The 12,867-nt window shown below is 33.1% G+C and overlaps 1 pseudogene; it reads right to left on the bottom strand.

Moving 5' to 3' along the window:
• Window positions 1-3,348: 3,348 nt before the first annotated feature.
• Window positions 3,349-12,370, bottom strand: Vmn2r116l-ps25 (vomeronasal 2, receptor 116 like, pseudogene 25; annotated as a pseudogene).
• Between the last annotated feature and the right edge of the window lie 497 nt (window positions 12,371-12,867).

Here is a 12,867-nt window from a genome sequence, read left to right as displayed (position 1 = left end):
ACTGTGTAGAAAAGATGCCTTTGATTAATTTATAGTCCTCCCATATGCCTTCTTCTTCACGATATTACAGGTATTTGGCAGCAAATCTACACACTTTCCCAGAGAACATTTATGTGGGTGTGAATGCTGCTGTTTTACTTGTTATGTGGCTTATATGAGGGATTGCTTTTTCACATTAGGAAGTACATCTGCGAAACGTATAGATGCATGGCATAATCCCTTAGGGATGATTGGCTTGAAAATTGAATTTTCAGAACTAGTAGAGTTCTTGAATTTGAGCCTAAAATAAGGTTATGTCCAAATATCTTCAATTCAGAAAAAATAAATCTGAGAAAAATTTCAAAGTATATTTGTTGTCTTTTCATTTGTTTTATTTTCCCATTTATTTTAAATCCTATCTGTGTGATTGGAGAGACTCATATGTTCATGAGTGCACGAGGACAAAAGAGGATTATGAAAATCAAAAGATGTATTCATAGGTGCTTGTGAGCCTGGGAACAACATTCCCTTAAATAACAAACACTCTCCACAGTCCCAAATAGAGAACATTTAATATATCTATTTAAATTAAAAGTACAGATGCTTAGAAATGCTAGATGTGATCTAGCATCACTCAGCATGTTTTTAACTTTGTTTCTCTAAATCCATTCTTGCCTCGTCTTTCATATTGAGAATATTACTATCATTTGCCACCATGCCTGGCATTATGTTTTCATTAAAAAGCAATTACTTAAAAAACACTTCAATCATATTGTTTTGTGCTTAAGACCCAGTCCTTGATTTATATCAAATTAGGCAACAACTTCGCATTTGATTTCTGTTACCGTGCTAACAGAAAATTGGGGAATTTTAGCTTCCTAAGATTCCTGGTTATAGAATTGTATTCCTGCTTATAGAATTTCATGGTAAAAACTTAAGCATGAACTAAAGGAAGCCATAGTGGAATAAAAATTACTGACTTTCTAAGTTTGCTTTTCGACACTGCACTGGGCTGACAAGCCAAGTATAGCATTTCTCACATTGCATTGAGTCCAGCTACACTGATGACTAATCAAAGAAGGCCCTTAAACTCATGTTCTCATTTCCTCCTCTCAAATGGTTCTAATTTTATCAAGGTGATAAAAATTAAACAGTACAATATTTTGCATATGCTTTATCAAATGAACCTGTGGAGATGTATAATGTGAAAGTCACAAAGAAGAAATAAAAAAGATAAATATTTAAATTAAATTAAATGAAAAAGAACTTGGTGAAAAAGTCATCTGTGGAAGGAACCTGATCTTAAAAATCTGTCAAAGGACTTCAAACTATTGCACATCATATGAGTACATATCAAACGTTGCCCATTGCTGATGATGTGCTCAATGATCAAGTAGAATTTCTTAAAAAATTACTTGACACTGTTTTATCAGACTAACAAACTTCCTTCACAATCAGGAAAATGTGACAGTATGCAGAAAATGGAGATTTCACATTTTATATATCTCCATATATAAAATATAGAAGGTGTGGTGGTCAGCAACCAGAAGCTTTAGTTCTAAATACTAGAATTCAAATTGGTAGAAATTACACTACGTGTTTCCAGAGTAAAGGTAAAGAGTATAAAAATGAATGTAGCCTCTTACAAAATTTTCCCTCACCCAAAGATACAAAACAAAACACAACAAACAAACAAACCAAAAAGAGAAACCAAACAAAACCAACCAACCAAATGAACAACAGCAGCAACAACAAATACAACATCAACAGTAACAACAACAAAAACCCCAGGGATTAGTGAAGAAGTTGGTGGGACAGATCTTCAGTGTCAAAGGATGAGGAAGTTAGCTGTGAAGAAGAATATTTTAAGAAGAGCATAGGTAGACAAAAAGTTTTAGAAATATGACTCCAACAAAAAAATCTGAGGAAGAATCATTGCACCGTGCATGTCAGTATGGAAGGATGAAAGCTTGCAAAGCTTTTAGGCTACACAACAATTTAAAGGAATCTTTAAGTAAGAGAATAGGACACATTGTCATTGCAAGGGAAGGAAACAAAGAATTGTTGGTTATGTAGTATCAAATGATGAGCCATTAGAACATAAATGTATATAATTTTTGCATGGTTCCTACAGTTTATATTTCAAAATGTACATGTATATAAAATACATGTATGTATTCAGCAATATTTAATGATATAAGAGCCCATGTGCTTTTTAGGAGTGCAGAGAGAGGTAAAAAAAAAGGTGTGTTAGAATCAGGATATGTAAAGTAAAAAAGCACCTAAATTACACTCTGAACAGTAAAGTACCAAATAACACCAAAAAATAAAAAATCAAAAACCATTATTTTGCAAAAATGACACTATTTTACAAACTATTGTTCAGAAATAGTAGTGTGTATGTTTTTGTATCTGTGTCTTTGTGTATGGAATATGAAACGAAATAATCTTTAGCTATTCCTACTTGGAGAAAATGCATGCGATTCTTCATCTCAACTGTTTTATATGTTTTCAGACTTCACTGACCAAATTTTGAAAAGAGTAATTTGTATTACATATTTTTCTGATCAATTTTTCTCAGAAAACGGGACACTCTTACGTTTCACAATGATATGACGTGTTTTCATATAAAGATCAAGAGCAGGCAAAATCTGACCCCCATAGTCCTTTTCATATACTGTACTCTTCTTAGTATGTTATTTGATATTCTGAATATCTTAATAGTATATTATAAATCTATTCCAATATATTATCCATAATATATGGCAGTCCAATTCCCACATAAGGCAATTTACCAATTAGCTGATGTTTTAGTTTCTATTGCTGTAAAAAAAACACCATGGTCAAAACATATATGAGAAAAGTGTTATTTCCCTATGTACCTTGGTCACACTTAATTGAATGAAGGCAAAGAAAGAACATGGATGAAGGGATTCAATGATAGACCATGGATTAATACTGATCACTGGCATCCTGTCCATCCTATGACAGTTTTCTTCCTTATAACTCCCAGAACATCTTGCTTGGAGGTTGTCTTGCCTACATGGAGCAGAATCAACTTATATTAGTCTGTAATTAAGAACATTTCTTAAACACATATGTACAAATCAAAGTGATTGTAGCCTCTCATTAATGGAGATTTCCTGTTCTCAATATGTTTAGGCTTCTGAGAGCTCATTTGCCACCAAAACTTACTAATTGATATTGCTTTAGGCAGTGCTGTACTGTGGTACAAATACTATCTCTAGATATTACTTAATTTTCTTTGATGATTTATGAACACTTTTGTTAAGACAAAGCAAAGTAGATATGTTGAGCATCATCTAAAATTTTAAAACTCTCAAAGGTTCGATAAAGCAATTTATCTTTTTATTTCTGAAGAACATTTAAATCTGGTCGAACTAAAAAAAAACATAACACTTTTGGATAAATATACACCCGAGCAACCCTGCACTAGAAGCCAAGATGGAGAAAACCTCCACAACAACCATAACCTTCCCCCTGGTGCTGTGGTAGACAGGGAGGAAGGTGATCCAAACACTGTAGAACTCCAACATGCTGAATGTTAGGAACTTGGCCTCATTGAATCTGTCAGAAAGGTTCCTAGCCAAGAAAGCCACAGTGAAGCTCCCCAGAGCCAAGGAGCCCAAATATCCCAAGACAAAGTGGAAAGCAATGGCTGAGCCTTTGTTGCAAATGATGATTATCTTTCCATGTTCAGATTGTGTATCTCTGTCAATAAATGGAGGAGATGTCACCAACCAGATTGCACAGAGAACAAGTTGGATTAGGGTACAATTGGGAATGAGCAAGTTAGTTGCCCTTTTATCATCATCTTTCTTATCCTCCTCCCTGGAGTAGTGAGCTTGAAAGCTGTGACCACAGTTATTGTTTTGGCCAACACAGTAGAAATAGCAACAGTGAAAAATATTGCAAATGTGGTCTGCTGCAGGATGCAGGTGGCCTGGTTGGGATGTCCAATGTAGAGCAATGAGCACAGAAAACAGAAGACTAGAGATATGAGCAGTATGTAGCTGAGAATGTGGTTATTGGCTTTCACAATGGGAGTATCCATGTACTTCACAAAAGTGACTAGTACTAGAATTGTGATGGCTGAAAAGGACAGGGCCATGCAGCCTAGAGCCATCCCCAATGGATCTTCATAAGCAAGAAATGTCACAGCTCTTTGGAGGCACTCGGTTTGTTCTAAGTTGGCATATGAATCATCTGGACATCTCACACACTGCTCCATATCTGTTGGCAAAGAAAAATAATCCCTTATAAGATATCATAATCGTGTAGTTAATAATTGTATATTTGTTTCATTCAGAGGATATATCAATAAATAATTTGGGGTTGAGAATATATTACACTCATTATTGCTTTAGGGACTAATAACCTATATTTCCTGTCTATTAACCTATGCTTTGTGATGGAACAAATCATCATCACAGAAATTGGAAAAGTTATCACTTAAACAAAAATGAAATAAAAATATGGTGATTATTAATATGCATAATCTTAGTTTATTTTATTTCTCAATCCATAAATTTACTATTCAGAGACAAGGGTAGTATGCTGACATATTTATTGATGCTGGTTGATGAAAAACATTATGTATTTTGTTTGTTTTAGGTTTTGTGCACTTTGTGTCTACACATAGGCTGGTGAACATACAATTCCTCATTCAAAAACCGTTTGTGTATAGGAATATTTTCATTCTTTTTTTTTTGTTTTTTAAGATTGTATTTATTCATTTTATATATGATGAGTACACTGTAGCTGTCTTCAGACACACCAGAAGAGGGCATCAGATCTCTTTACAGATGGTTGTGAGCCACCATGTGGTTGCTGGGATTTGAACTCAGGACCTCTGGAAGAGCAGTCGGTGCTCTTAACCACTGAGCCATCTCTCCAGCCCGAATATTTTCATTCTTGAAGCCATATGTCTCATAAACTTATCCATGTCCTTCTTGTTGTGGTACAATTTATTTTCCGCCAACTACACTTTCCATGGTTATGGCTATAGAAGTTTATGGCATGAAGATTATTGATATTGACATTCATCCCGCTTTCCTTATTTAGGCTGTGATTAATGGTAAGCACTCTCCTATTTCTTGCTGCATTATTGATATCTTCACTTTTTCTAATTCTTTGATAGGAAATGCCTAATCCTTTATGTCATGTAAGCTCTTAAAATACGTTTCACTAGTGAACACTTGTTCTGAGCATCTTGTCTATGTCAGGAACTAAGCTTGGTGACAGAAAGTTTGTGGACTGTACATGTAGTCAAGATTCTTTGTACAAAGGATCAAAGAAGAATATACATCAGCTTAGGTTATGTCTAAAATTATCTTTTAAAAAATGTTAGACATGTATGTCCCCCTAAGCATTTTCTGCATAGTATAAAAGCATTAACCATTACATTCTGAGAGACATTGGTTGTTTTTGGAAGAAATTCCAGGTAATTAACTGGGTCTAAGGGAAACTGATATTATTTAACCAATTAAATTTTGAAACATGGATATTTTTGGGCTGTAGTTTCCATCTAGGACATATCATATTTATAGTTTGTAAACAGAAGATATTCAAATTCAGCAAATTTTTCTCTGCAAGCAAGCATGTACCTGTATCATTGGCAATCTCATTTTCTTGGCACTGGACACAATCAAAGCAGCAGTCGGCTGTTTGTTTCTGATGACTTTTTCTGAATCCTGCAGTACATGTCTCACTACACACTGAGGAGGGGACCTGAGGCAATACACATACAGACACAAAGACACACAGACACACAGGCACACACAAATATAAATATAAATTATATTTAAATAATATATATACATGAAATATGCACATTATATATCTTATATAAATATGTATTTAATGTGTACATCTGTGTGAAGATCATGAATACATCATATATAAAATGAACGATAGATTAAGATTTGGGAAATTAACAGATGCATTCCTCTGAAAATTTATTATTATATATTACCCTGAAATGCACTGTATGTCATACAATAATTTCTGTCATGAATATTATATATGCAATATTTTAGGTGTAACAATTTAAATTTTCTCCTTGCTAAACTGATTAATTCAAATATAACTTTTATGTGGCATCCGTTTTTCTCTTAAAAACTGATAAATAAAATAATAAGAACACAGAGTTGTATGGAAAGAAAAGGTAGGATATCTCAAGGAAGACTTGTTCAAAAAATAAGAAAAGAGTATGTAATATAAGACTCTCATCCAATTAATGAACTTTTCCTAAGTGCAAAGGAAACATTTAATACCCATTCTATCCCACCCCACCACTGAATCTATTAAAGAGCACTCCAACAATCTGGCTGCTCTGGCCTCAAAGATCTAACATTTTCATATTCTGTGGCATGCACCATTCACAGTACCAAGGGTCTCTCTTCACTCTGATGCCAGATGAGGCAATATTCTGCAGAGGAGGGGAAACTGGGAAGGAGGATAATATTAAAATGTAAATAAGTAAAATTAATGATAAAAATCTATAAATTAAAAGAGAAAAGTTTTAATCTAGGAAAATACTTCTCATAATGAATCTATGCTATAATTAATTAGGCTACAACTATGTTCATACATAATCAGTTTATATATAGTTTATATGTAGTTACAATATATATATATGTACATATATATGTGTGTGTTTAACTGTATATATTGCTATAAATTTAATAAATATATTTCTGTAAGGGAGGGTAAATAGTCATATGGATGCAATTGACCATAGGATTCAGAGTCCTTTGATCCCTATAACCAGATCAAATGAATTTCAGTGGCATTAAATTTTGGTGCTTGTAACTGAGAATGGTCATTTGCAAGAGTATTAATTGGTCTTCACCACAGGGATATTGTTGAGTGCTTCCCATTTAAAATTTGATATCTTTAAAAAAATAAAAATTGTAGTGTACCTACCAATGTTTCTCCTGTGACCCACTCCCAGTCTTCAGATATATGAAGTTGTTGACTCTGTGTTAAACAAGGAAAATAGCTTCCTATTTTCACTTTTAATCCAAGGCCTTGTGGAAAATTCCAAATGATGAAAATGTCATACTTGGCAGACTGATTTTCCTTATGATTCATGTTTACCAGCTCTCCAACAGGGTTAGTAAATACCCTAGTTTTCAGCAAAGAAGCCACCTAAAAGAGATGAATCATTATATGATTACATATGCATATCAATACAGAGAATACCAAATTGAGAATGTCCCATAATTTTTTTAATGTCTTTCAGATAATACAGGTATATTAAAATAACCCCATGTAGTAAAATACACTATACTGTATTATTACAAGTTATAATTACATGTTATATTGTATAATTACAATTTAATATACTTCACATTAATTGTTGCTGGTTAAGAAAGCTAGAATAAATGATTACCAGAGAACAAATCACATGGTATGTGTGTGTATGTGTACACATGTTTGTCTAAAATAATATTTAAAAGCTAAAGCCAAATATGTAAGAAAAAAGGGGGAGTTATAAAATATGGAAGTTTTGGAAGTAAAGAATGGTAGTGGGTCAATCATGGACATACTGCATAGATGTATGAAATACCCATTAACTTAATGAAATGTGTACTCTTAATCATATGTGTTGTTATAAATATTATTAATTTAAATGAATAGCTATTATCGGAGCACATGTACTCATTTTTGAGAAATCCTTCTTGAGAAAAATATTCTAGTTTAGTTATCACTTAAGGATTTTATGATGAAACTCTTGGCTCCTTTTAAAATTTGAACTTATTTGGTTAAATGTTAAAAGAAATTTTCACATAATTCACTTATATTCATGAAAATGTATTGTCTCCTATTAAAACTTATCACTGTGCATGATATATATCCACGTAAAAAATTCATTGTGGAGTTTTGCAGTATAGAAAACTTTATACCAAGAGATAACCTGTAACAAATGTATGTGAACTTCTCAGTGGCCTGAAAGGTCACATTGCTATATCTAAGCATAATGAAATGTAAAAAACGTTACCTGGTGACAGTCAGTGAATAGTCCTTTGGGTTTGGCCATTTCCTGAGACTCTATTTGTTGAAAAATGAGTTCTTGATAGGTGTGGGCCACAGCATACACAGCATTATACAAATTGTAACCGTCTTCACTCAGGACCATGTCAAATGTGTGCTGTGTTAACCATTCCAATGCGTTTTTCAACATAAAAAAATCCATTTTCTTCTTGTTCTTTGAGATTGAACAGTTAAAATTATTCCACTGCCCCATAGACTGAGAAATATCTACTGGATACTTGGATATGTTTATTGTTTGCATAAAATTTCTAAATATAGCGATGTCATTGTGGTGGGGGGGCCAAAATAACAGGGCCGTGGAAGAAATCAAGGCTGAAATCTTTATCATATGTGATAAAATCCAATTTTGAGGTTGTGATCCAGATTCTCCGTGCAACTAAATATGCCCATCTTGCAAAGCTGAGTTCTAGAGTGGAGATCATTTTGCCATAAATGATAACTACCTTTGCTGAAGATGTCATAAGTTGTTGGTCATAAATCTTAAACTTTGTGTTGTATAACTGAATGCTTTCTGGGATCATATTCACAAAAGCTAAACAGATCGCATGCCTTTGCATTTTTTCTCTCAAGTCTGAGTGAAACTGAATACCTTGGTCATCATCTGTGATGAGCAGTCCTATCCAAGTCCATTCAAAATGAAACATCAAGGAGACCATGCCATGGAGCAAATATGTGTCCTTGGTTGCTATCTGATAGATATAGGGAAACTGGTCATGGTCACTCAGGTTAGGATTAAATGGTCCAAAGAAAATCTAAAGAGTATAGAAGAGAGGATGAAACATCCACATGAGGAAGATGATTGTTAGGAGGTTTGGACATAAATACAAGTAATGCAACTCACCGTTCAGAATTCAGATTGAGGGTAGTAAGATTACACAATACATATCATAGATTTTTACTTCTAGAATATTCCTGACAAAACTGTATGTTCTAGAAAACAGCTTTTCCTGTTTGCCCAGTATAGTTATACAATCTGATTATTTTATTCTCTCTCTCTCTCTTTCTCTCTCTCTCTCTCTCTCTCTCTCTCTCTCTCTCTCTGTGTGTGTGTGTGTGTGTGTGTGTGCATGCGTGCGTGTGTGTGTGTGTGTGTGTGTGTGTGTGTGTGTGTGTGTGTTTAGCAGCATACCTATAAATGCATGGGATGCAGGTTTTCTTGTAGGCACATGTAAATGGAATTTAAAAGTTGGTAATTCGTCCAGTGTCACACATTATTACCTTTGGTGCCCTTGAATTAACTGAAAGTTTTAAGGAATTTTTCCATGATGGTCCTGTAAGTTTTACATCACAACATTTCTTTCTTCCACAGTTATAATTAAGTAGATCGAAATAGTTGTTTTGATGTAAATATGCTTTATCCAGAACTCCCATTGTATCTTCACACATACCAAAAATGAAGGAAAATATCAAAGACATGTTGGATAAAAGATAAGGATTCTTGTTGATCTCATCAGTAGCAAAAAACATTACCAGAAAAAATTCATATTTTCTTGCTGTTATCCTAAAACCAAGCATAATGATGATTAAGGGAGATGCTTGAAAAAGAAAATTTCAACTGCAATTAAGTTTGTATCACAAGGCATTCTATATTTCTGTCTAAATGTCATGAAATAAGTCTCATAAATTAGAGATCTTAAGATTTGAATACAATGTAAAAGTTCATAGACCCATGACACTAACTTGTGATAAATTTTGTAACTTTGACAGTCAATAAGGGGACTATTTTACCTCTGAATACCATCTTCTGACTACATTAGCGTCCAATTGATTAAGACTGTTATAATCGTGGAGATATAATTCCACAAATACAAAATAAAAAGCATGACATAAACAACACATGAAATACATAACACATTTGCATTATAATTTTAGTATTTAAATGTAATTTATATTAAACATGTTAATAATTTTAATTTTTTTGAATCATATATTACATCAAAAAATTTTGTTCAACTTCTGTGTTCATGTACTTTTTAACCCTAAAAATATCATTAATGCATATTTAAGAATTTCTATTGTTTATGATCCTATACCAAATGTTGCATAATAAATTGTATGAAAACTCAAAATAATTTTTGAGTATCAAGCAGAGTAAAAGAACATAAAAGATTAAAAAGCCAATCATTTAGAAATATATTCAAAGGCGCTTATATAATAATACCTAACACAGAGTAAGTTTATGCAAAATGAATTATGTACCTGTGTAAATTATCTAGCAATCATTTTAATTCAAAAGGAGTATCAGTGTTTTGAGGAGAGAAATTATTATATCAGTAAGAACATTTTTCAAATTTCAAATTAGGAGTAACTCGTTGAAGTTATACAACATGAAAATGCTAATTTTATGCATAGCATAGCAGGAAACATTATCAATAATGTTTCCTTGTTTATAGAACATGCATTTAATAGTTTCAACTGTTAATATTCATTAAACAATACATATTTGAAGATATCTTCGACTTAACTTTATTTATTCATTTCAAGCACATAAAATGATGCAATATATTGTGCAACCTGAATATTATCCTATACACGTCAACATGAAGTCACCTTTTAATGTGTTGCTACTATTTTAATTTTGTAAAAGTGGATTGAAATTTCCCTTAACACTTCAGGTCTCCTAATTCTTTAAGGTCCTTTAATAGATGTCTGAACCCTAAGATCTTCTTTCATTTCAAATGTGTTCCTCTGCCCAAGCATAGTTGGCAGTTCATCTGTTCATTTGTTACTATTAGCAAATACCTCTCATCAGGGGTAAAACACCAAACAGGCTCTTTTGCTGAAATTTTCACTTTTAATTGACTGTTTGAATCTAAGTTTTTCTTTCTAAACGTTAAAAGTGTATTGATACAATTCATATATTTGTAAATTTAAATCTTATTATGACTTGTAGAATTGTCACTAAAGAGAATGTCCACTATTTTTTCCAATGAGATCTGGAATGATACAGAATGCATCAGAAATTGAATTTCTACTGACCTAACACAGAATTACAATAATGTGAAGCCACCACCAATATCAAAGTGTACAAAGTATACTGTTGCTAACAATTAGAAAATATTTTGTTTAAATCGGAAAGACACAAAAATTGAATAAGAAATGGGATGAGAGTCAGGGATAGAAAAGTGCAGAAAACTTCAGTTTATGAAAGACTGAAGCCACAAGCTCATGGATTAGTTAAAATTTGAGTGATTTCAACATCCCTTCTCTCATGATTTGCAGGCACAAATGATAACAACTCACACTGGGAATCTAAGAACTATGTAGCCACATTGAGAACAGCTTCTTAGCAACAAGAAATACATTTATTCTCCTAGATTTTCCATAATGTTACATATTTTTAAAATTAAGAAAAATATTGAATATCTACATGATGCAGATAATAATACTAGCATGTGACTGAGTGTTTGCATCACTGGATGAAAAGATATTCTGATAACAGAATAAGAAATCTGGCGGGCATTTTCCATATTCAGTGACAGCTCCAGAATGACAGGAGGGGTTCATTTAAAGAGTATTTTATAATGCAAGGCATATATATATATATATATATATATATATATATATATGTACATATATATATACTCATAAGTATATATGTAATAATATACATTTAATCATATATAGTAGACATCATTCCACCACCACCACACATGTTTCAATGTCTGAGTGTATGCCCAACTTTTAGAGGCCAAAATTAGATAACCATTTTATTGAGGCCTTTAGATGCATGCTTATACAGGGACGGTTGGCAGAAAATTGAAAAGAGGCAGTGATGCGGTCCCTTCATATTGAGATTTTGCCAAAAGTGGGAATTATGAACTCAAGGTAAAGGTAAAAACATATTTCAACATATATCAACAAAGATTCAAGAGATAGAATCCAGTCTCTCTCGCTTTCCAGCTTTGTGAACTAGAGCCAATGTAGTAAAGCTAACGTAAACCGTGACACATTTGAAAGTATCAAAACATTGATTGAAGTTATAATTAATATTCTGTGGTTCCTAAAGTTACAAGGGGAAAAACAGGACAGGATCTTACAGGGTGTGTACAGTTATATACTTCTAATTAATAATATTGAAACAAGAAATAAAGTTAGTAACTTACCTAAAATTAATAATGTGATTATAAAAATTTTCTTCAATAGGGCTCTCAAGTGTAAAAAGGACAAAACCACAGTCATTTTGCAAATCTCCATCATTATCTTCACTCTTCTTTATCCTCCAAAATCAACTGGGTTCAGTCAAATTGCACAAGATGAGACAAAACTTCAGGGAAAAAAAGGCAATAGTGAACGGACACAGCTTCTTCATGTCTGCTAAGATCTAGTATGGAGCAATTGTGAAACCTGATTCTTTTTTTTTTTTAAAGATTTATTCATTTATTATATATAAGTACACCGTAGCTGTCTTCAGATACACCAGAAGAGGGCATCGGATCTCTTTACAGATGGTTGTGAGCCACCATGTGGTTGCTGGGAATTGAACTCAGGACCTCTGGAAGAGTAGTCGGGTGTTCTTAACTGCTGAGCCATCTCTCCAGCCCGTGAAACCTGATTCTTATGCAGGCAAACATAACACACACATTTACACAAGTTTGTATATTTTAAGGCTTCTGCTGACAGGTGATCCACTTAATTATATTCAACAGTTTCTTTCTGTTCATCATATGTTCTGCTCCCTGGATACAATGGGAAAATTCTGGCCTCAAGCCCTACATCTGAGGTCTGAAAACTTTTGATCAAAACATTTCCAAAAACGTGTTTTGAAGATAATGTTCTCCATCCACAGCAGCCATGACTTCATTAACA

Source organism: Rattus norvegicus, chromosome 1 (assembly GCF_036323735.1).
Source record: "Rattus norvegicus strain BN/NHsdMcwi chromosome 1, GRCr8, whole genome shotgun sequence".
Taxonomy (NCBI): domain Eukaryota; kingdom Metazoa; phylum Chordata; class Mammalia; order Rodentia; family Muridae; genus Rattus; species Rattus norvegicus.
This window is presented reverse-complemented; position numbering and strand designations above follow the sequence as displayed.